The 8,554-nt window shown below is 31.8% G+C and overlaps 1 long non-coding RNA gene across 1 annotated transcript; it reads left to right on the top strand.

Annotated features, from left to right (window-relative positions):
* The first annotated feature begins 7,148 nt into the window (after positions 1 to 7,148).
* Positions 7,149 to 8,271, top strand: LOC145640948 (uncharacterized). Its single transcript, XR_014115029.1, has 3 exons — positions 7,149 to 7,265; positions 7,364 to 7,412; positions 8,099 to 8,271. It is a non-coding gene; the product is annotated as an uncharacterized LOC145640948 (long non-coding RNA).
* The last annotated feature ends 283 nt before the right edge of the window (positions 8,272 to 8,554 follow it).

The raw sequence follows: 8,554 nt of genomic DNA, 5'->3' as shown, positions 1-8,554 counted from the left end.
TGTGATTTGAAGGAATTCGTTGTTTTCTTCATTGATTGTCTCAATATGATAACCATTGTTGTGAATATTCTTAAAACTTAATAAATTTCTCTGAGACAATGGGGAGTATAAAGCATCAATTATTTTAATTTTAGTTTCCCAAGACAATTTTATAGTGGCTCTTCTAGAGCCCTCAATGATATTTGTACTACCCGATATGGTACTCACATTAATCCTTTTTATCATCAAATGAGAGAAATGTTTTTTAGTTTTAAGTATTGTATGAGTAGTTGCACTGTCAGTAAGGCATAATTCTTCACAATTCATAGCGAATTGTACTTGAGTAGTATCCATGTTTTTCATGAAATAAAATACATGTAAAAATATTATGCATAAAAATAAAGATGATAAATAAATAAATCAATAAATACACTCAAATAGTTCATAAATTCATAAAGCAAAAGTCCTTATTACAATTATAGGAAATAACATAAGTAATTAACTAGATAAAGTCTAATACTTTAAAGCTAACACAAAATAATATAATTTTAATTATTCCTTTTTGGGGCAGTGAAGAAATCAGCAACTTCTAAATGAGTTGTACTGCCAAAATCAAAATTATTCCCTTCCGGGGAAGTAAGGAAATCAGCAACATTGAAATGATTTGCATTGCCAAAATCAATATCACCTTCACCATCTTTAAGAACAAGGTTTGCCTCAACTTTCTTTCCTTTCTTCAATGATTTTTGGTAAAGTTCAACAAGATGCTTTGGAGTTCTATAAATCTGAGACCAATGGCCTTTTCCTCCACAACGATAACATATATTGGTATCACTCTTCTCTTTATCATCCCTACGTTCCCACTTCTAGTGGGAATGTGAGTTTGTGAAATGACCTCCACGACCTTTACCATATCCACATCCACGTCCCCTGCCGCGCCATTGGCCACGGCTACGACCTCTACCTCGACCACTATAATCGGAGTAGTCTCTGTTTTTAGTTTCTTTCCCATTATGGGTTGTCACCTTCGCTTCAGGGAATGGAACAGAGCCAGTAGGACATGATTCATGATTTTTCATTAACAGCTCGTTATTTTGCTCTAGCACAAGAAGACAAGATATTAATTCAGAATATTTTTGAAATTCCTTTTCTCTATATTGTGTCTATAGGACAATATTATTAGCATGGAAAGTGGAGTATGTCTTTTCAAGCATTTTTGCATCAGTAATATTTTTTCCACATAATATCAATTGAGAAGTTATTTTAAACATAGCTGAGTTATATTCACTAACAGATTTAAAATCTTTCATTCACAAGTTCAACCAATCATAACGAGCTTTAGGTAGTATTACTGGTTTTTTTGTAGTCATACCTTTCCTTTAGATTACTCCAAAATATTTGTGGGTCTTTCACAGTTAAATATTCATTTTTGAGTCCTTCATGTAGGTGATGGCGAAGGAATATCATGGCCTTTGCCTTATCTTGAAGTGTTGCTTCATTACCCTCCTTAATGGTTTCACCAAGGCCTTTAGCATCTAGGTGTATTTAAGCATCTAACACCCATGATAGATAATTCTTTTCGGTAATATAAAAGGCCACATATTCAAGCTTGGTAAGGTTCGACATATTTCACTATATAAAGTAATATTCAAAATTAGATCTCATAAAACATCAAACATATACATATCATAACATAATGGTTGATAATAAAAATGTATACAAATAAAATAAGAATGATATACTTAAAATAAAGATAAAACATGAAATAATAAAATAAAATGCTACTCTATATTATAAAACTTGTTTGCTACGCATATACTCCAAAATTCCAAATTCATTGTAATTAATACTATATGATTCATGAATATACGGCTGCATGCATTCGTTGATAGGATTCATGAATAATCATAACCTTTGCTAAAACCATGAATAAATAGACTTATTCACAGAGTATACAAATAATTAGATTATTAGTGCACCCAAGTCAAACAAAATTATTCATCCAGAATATTAACATGATTAGTCAACTCATAATTATTTTGGATACTTACATAGTGTCGACTTACGATAATGTAGTATTATGATTCAAAGGTATGTAGTATCATGTACTTAATCGAACATCAAGACTTCCAATGCAATTGGGTAGAGTATGGTGCTGATAATGTATTATAAAATAAAGGGAAAGGGAGGATATTCGAGAGAGATGTAGATAGGTAATTGTGTTGTCTCTATTTATCCATTTCATAAGCCATCTATATATATACATGATGTGAACGTTGTAACTTATATGGACAATGAAGAGTCCATTCATGAGAGGGTTAATGTGAACTAATGAGATATGAAGGGTTACAAGGATGTTATTAAAACCATACTTAAGATAGTCATAAAAGAGATAATTACAAGCTATAATGGACATACATTATTATTTGTAATAGTTTTAAGTTTTTAGTGATTTTTATTGTCAGGTTTAATGCTTTCTTTGTTTTAACTTTAGTTTATTTTAATTGTTTTCATAGTTAGTTTATTATTATTGTTTTTTATTTTTATTTTTTATTCTTTATTTTATTGCTTCTTGCTTTTAATTTAATCATACTTTCTTTAATTGCTTTGCTTTTAATCATGTCTACCTCTTTATTTTCTTTGGTTAGTTTAGATTTAATTATGTGCGAGTAGTTTAATTGTAGGGTTCTTGGGGATCTATAATTAATATGAAGGGATAATTTTTTTTTTAATTGTCAATGTTTTAGATTAATTTCCTATTGATTGATTTACTGCTATGCAATTAGATTAGCTCTGGTTTGATTGTATGAGTTATGCAATATTAATTCAAGATTCAAGAGATAAAAATTGATATTTAGGCTTAGTTTCAATAAGCATGTTAATTTATAGATGGTTAAGTCAAGATTTGAGAGATGCGATTTAATACCGATAGATTAATTATGTGATTATCATACGTAGCGAAAGCCCTTTATAATCTGGTTAATTTTTGCATTAATAATTATTGATTGTTATGTTTATCCCGGAGTATTAATCATTGGTGAACCGATAACCCTAGATCTTCTTATTATTGCTTATTCCCTTAGTTTAATTATTGTCGTAGTATACTTCTCACAATTCTTCCTCTTTTCTTGATAATTTAGATTATAATAATTTATTAGGAATAAAAGAACATTGTTTTCTTGTGGATTCAACCCTACTTCCCTATCTATTTTTGTTTGTGGTTTTAGGAATTACTTTTGATTAGGTGATACGAATTTAGCCTGTCACGCTCTAAGATGGGTCCTCAAAGGAGGTTAGGAATATATGTTGGATTTGAATCTCCATCTATAATTAAATATCTTGAGCCTACAACAGGAGATTTATTTACTGCTCATTTTGCTGATTGTTAGTTTAATAAGTCGTTTTTTCCAACATTAGGAGGAGAAAACAAACATTTGGACAAAGAAATTAGCTGGAATGAGTTATCATTATTTCATCTTGATCCTCAAACAAACCAATGTGAATTAGAAGTTCAAAGAATGATTCATTTGCAAAGTTTAGCAAATTAATTGTCAGACTTATTTGCTGACCCAAAAAGAGTGACTAAGTCACATATTCTGGCTATAAATGCTCCTTTAAAGATTGTTGTCCCAAAAGGGCAAAATGAAGTTGCTAATGAGTCTAAAGCACGCTTGAAGTGTGGAAGACCAATAGATTCCTAAGACAAGAATTCTCGAAAAAGGAAAGGAGAAATGGTTGATGATGGCCAAAATGATGATACAAAAAGTGTAATACCTCGTATTTTTATAAGTATTTAAAATAAAATAAGTATTTTGAGAAGTATTTCATAAAATTGAATTACTTTATTTAAAGTAGTTTAATTAATTATTTAAAATAAGTTTGGAAATATTTATAAAAGGAAAGTTTATTTAATTAATTAACTTAATTAATTAAGTTGGGGTTTAAATTAAGGGAAGTTTTAATTTAGTAAAGTTTTATTAGGGATAGGATTAGGAAAATTTAAAAGAGGAAAGTTAGGGAAAAAAGGGTTTGTAGAGAAGGGGTATAAATATACCACATATGAGGCAAATCAAACTTTGCCTAGAGTGGAGAAAACCCAAGGTAAATTTCTCTCTCCTTTCTCCTTATTTTTCCTTTCTTTTTCTCTCTCCTTTTTTCCCCTTCCCCTTTCTTTTTTTTTCGGTTGCTCTTCCCCCTCCACCACTGTCAGCCACCGGCAGCTGGTGGCCGCCGCTGCCAGCAACATCAGCCGCCGGCAGCAGGCAGACATCGGCGCTGGCAGCCGGCGTGTGGTGGTTGTCGCTGCCCCTTTCCCCCCTTTTTTGCATATAATATTGAATCTTTATTGCTTAAAACTAATTTATTCCTAAATCTAATTATTGATTATGAATTTTGAGATTTGATTTTGATGTTTAATTATAAGTATTATGTTAATAAATTTTCTTACGCATGTTGGACGTAGTCATAGCTTACTTGTATGGACCACTAGATAATGATATTTACATGAAACTCTCATAAGGTTTTAAGCTGCCTAAAGCATAAAAATCTAGTTCTCGAGAAAAACTCTTTATTAAATTGAATAAATCTCTTTATGAATTACAATCAAGGTGTATGTGGTATAATTGACTCAGTGAGCATTTGTTGAAATAAGGCTACAAGAATGATCCTATTAGCCCATGCATTTTTATAAATAGAATTTAGAGCAGGATTTGTTATAGTTGCAGTGTATGTTTTGATGATTTGATATATAATTGGAACTTTTAAAGATTTTGATGGGTGTCATTTATGGCACTCATTTGGCTTTATTTTGGATGATTTTAGTCGTTTTTATAGCCTTCTTTATGCCTTTTTTTCTAGTTTTAGCCTTTTATTCTTTAGTTGGTTCATTATTAGTTGTTTTTCCTTTTTTTCTTGCACTTTCTTAGTTTTTATTGCCTTTTCTCTTTAAATTGTTTATTTTTCTTTGTTCTTAGGAAAGAGGTGGTGTCCAAGGCTCTCCATGGCTTTTACTCTAGATTGAAGATGCTTCATTGTGGCTTACAAGGCAAGAGATGTTAGTTCCAAGACTTGGTGTCTGCGCTCTCATGCTGCGCTTGCATGAAGATGTGGTGTCAAACCCACCATCAGCGTGTTTAGGGACTGCCATACCCAATGATGATCAAGTGGAGCGCACGAATTTCATTGGTGATCGCTAGGAGGAAGTCCTCTCCTCCAGGGGCGTAGGCACACTGAAGTCCAGCGCAAACGAGCATCTCCTATGCGCGGGCGTGCCACCGCTGCTCCCTATTCCATACCCTTCACTTTGTGGCCGCACATTCTCAGGTGAAGGCGCGCCTGTATGGATCTTATTTAGACGTCCAACTAATTTCTCCTTAGTTAGTTTTACTATATATAGATTTTCCTTCTATTTTTAGAGGAAGAGTAGGTTTTTAGAGGGAGAAGTTTATTTTTAGAAATTCTAGTTCTTAGATTTTAGAGAGAGAAACTCTTAGATTGTAAAGAGAGAAACTTGAGAATTCGATGATTGCTACATTTAATTTCCTTCTTCTTTGAATGCAATCACATTTCCTCTGATTTTGATCAAAGTTTGTAAGAATCTTCTTCTCTTTAAGTCAATATTTTACATTTGATTTTGGTAATTTGTTGAATTTTTGAGTTAGTTTATTGATTTATTTGATTGTTGATAGTTTGATTGCAATGATGATGATGATTTTGATGATTAGTCTAGTTTTGTTCTTTATTTTAACCATGTTTAGTGAGTAGATTCATTGCTAGGGATATGGTGAAGCATGCATAAATGATATATCATAGATAATTGGTAGATTTTGATTGATTTGATGTTGTGATTAAATTGGTTGATAGAAATTGTGCATGTGTTTGATTTGTTGAGGAGTAGCTAACCTTGATTTTCAAGCTAGATTGTATTATGACTCTTCAATGACACGACACATTGATTTGGAGATTAAATTTATCGATTGAACTTGATTTGTGATTTTCCTAGCGAGTCATTTGTAGAGACCCCTAGTTTGGCGCCTAGGAAATAGCCTATCGATTCCTCTTGATTGCAATTGCTATTTTCCCTTGCAATATTTGATTGATCAATCTCCCATCCAATTATCATTTCTATTGTGAGTGCATGTGGATCTAAATCCCTAGGGCTTGTGATAGATTTTTCATACTTGATTAGTTGTTGAATATTAGTTTACACCAAATCATTTCATTCCCTTTGAAGTAGCTTAACGAAAGACTATAGCATATTTAACCCTCTATGCCTCGTGGATCAACCTCGACTTACCCTATACTATGTCTAGGTGTAGTTGAGTCTATAAATTTTGTTGATGAAGTTTGATCAATTAACGACATGCTTGGATCCCCCATCAGATTTCAATGACAATAGAATGCTTAAAGAAAGAATTTGGAATGAAAAATCTTGAAAAAAAATAAATTTGTTTGGGATTCCAAATTGAGCACCTAATGTAATCCTTGTGCATCAATCGACATACATAAACAAGATTCTCAAAAGGTCTTCTATTAATAAAGCATATCTGTAATACCCCGTATTTTAAAACCCGTTTAATGAACTATTAATTTTGTTTTTACTTGAATGCATCATAGTTTATTAATAATACATATTATTATGCTTTAAAGTGACTCAAAAGAATTTTATTTAGTTTTATTTACGAAAATTATTTGGTTAAAATTATGTTTTATAAAAGATTTTGATATGCAAGTCGGGAATTTAGTAGCCTAAAATAAGATTTTTCTACTTTGAGTATTTCTTTGCTCCAAGTCAAAGGACCTAAGTCCATTTCTTACTCCTAAAGCATGACCAAAGTCACAAACTTCCTTTACAAGCTTGAATACTTGACCTCCAAGTTGTTGACATCATACATGATATCAATAGCATGACCTCATAAACTTCCTCTACAAGCTTGAATACTTGATCCCCAAGTTCTCAAATTCTATAAATAGAACCAAAGCTCAGCCATTTTAATCCAAAAGTCTCTTGCCTTATTAAAGCTTCATCCTTCTTTTCTTCTTTCATCCTCCCATTTTCGTACTACTTCACCACGTATATATTCCAGGCCATTTTTCAACCACTTCTGATCATTTTTAGCCTTTTGTTGTTAGGGACAAAGTTGTTTCTCTCGAAAATTCCTTGAGGTTAGGCTCAAGAATAACCCAATTTGGAGTTATATACTATGATATATGGCTTCTGCAAGATCTGACTTCTTCTTTTCAACGTGAACCTTCCCGTGAGCTTTGCTACTTTATATTGTTTTGCGGTTAGTCTTTCAAAACTAAAATCTATTTTCAATTTATGATTTTTGTAAGGTTTCATATTTGATTCTTATTTAAAATAATCCATATAATGTTTATTTAGGAGATAGTTCATGGTTGTAAATCTAGGTGGAATAATTGTAAAGATCAAGGTACGTACTCGTGGCTAGATCTTTAAATATGTGATTTTATAGAAATGTGTTTTGTGCTTTGAATGATGAATTACGTTTGAATGTTGAACAAGGATTTATGAATGTTTACGAAATAAATATTGTGAAATGTTTTATTGTTTGATCTTTGGAAATAATTTAGTTTCAATGTTCTAAACATTAATTATACACATACTTGAATTCAAATTCATTTTACAGAGCAAATGTTGTTGAAATCCCATACATGGGAATTGGAAGGTTGATTTATCAAAAACATATATTGGATTTTTATGACTCCCACTATGTGGAGATAAAATTGAAGACTATGGACTATGTATGACCTAGTCTTTCCCTTTGATAGCACTATGTAAGGAGTTACTAGCTTGGGGGGTGTGCACACATAGGTGGAAAAATGGTTTACGAAAATATTGATCTTCCATTTCTATTGGAATCTATTTTGGGAAAGTCGGTTTTGAAATGTTGATAATTTTTGGAATGTTTCTTAATGTGAAATTTCTATTTATGGAAGGTTTGAATAATTGTTATTTATAAATGCTAAATCTTACGAAAGCATGTTTAATTAAATAACTTGATTTTACGTATCTAGCATTGGTATGTACTTAGCGTTTTTGCTAATACGTATTTCTCTTTTGTTTTGGCTTGGCCCTACTTATCATTTTGATAAGTAGATAGGTGATGATGACTCGACGTGATCTAAATGTGGCATTGGGGATGAAGGGCTATAATTATGTAGTCTAGGTCTCATGGTTGACGTTTTGTATGAAAAATTCTCATATGGTTCAATTTTGAAAGCTATTATTACTATTATTATCAATATATAAAAGTTAAGTATGTATTTTCTCCGTTGCAAGTCTCTGTTTTGAAATGCCTTACGTAATCACGTGGCAGTAATACTCCCAAGTTACTCCCTAAAGTTAGATTATTATTATTAATATTAGAGAGTAATTTGGGGGTGTTACAATATCCATTGAGTAATATCATGGTTTTAAGATCACTAGATGTAGAGAATGATCCATTTTTCCTTAGAGAAAATGATGAAGAGATTCTTGGTCAAGAAGTACCATACTTAGTGCGATAAGAGCTTTAATGTACCTTGCTAGCCATACTCGACCTGACATATCATT

This window comes from Chenopodium album, chromosome 7 (genome assembly GCF_948465745.1).
Source record: "Chenopodium album chromosome 7, dcCheAlbu1.1, whole genome shotgun sequence".
Lineage (NCBI taxonomy): Eukaryota > Viridiplantae > Streptophyta > Magnoliopsida > Caryophyllales > Amaranthaceae > Chenopodium > Chenopodium album.
This window is presented reverse-complemented; position numbering and strand designations above follow the sequence as displayed.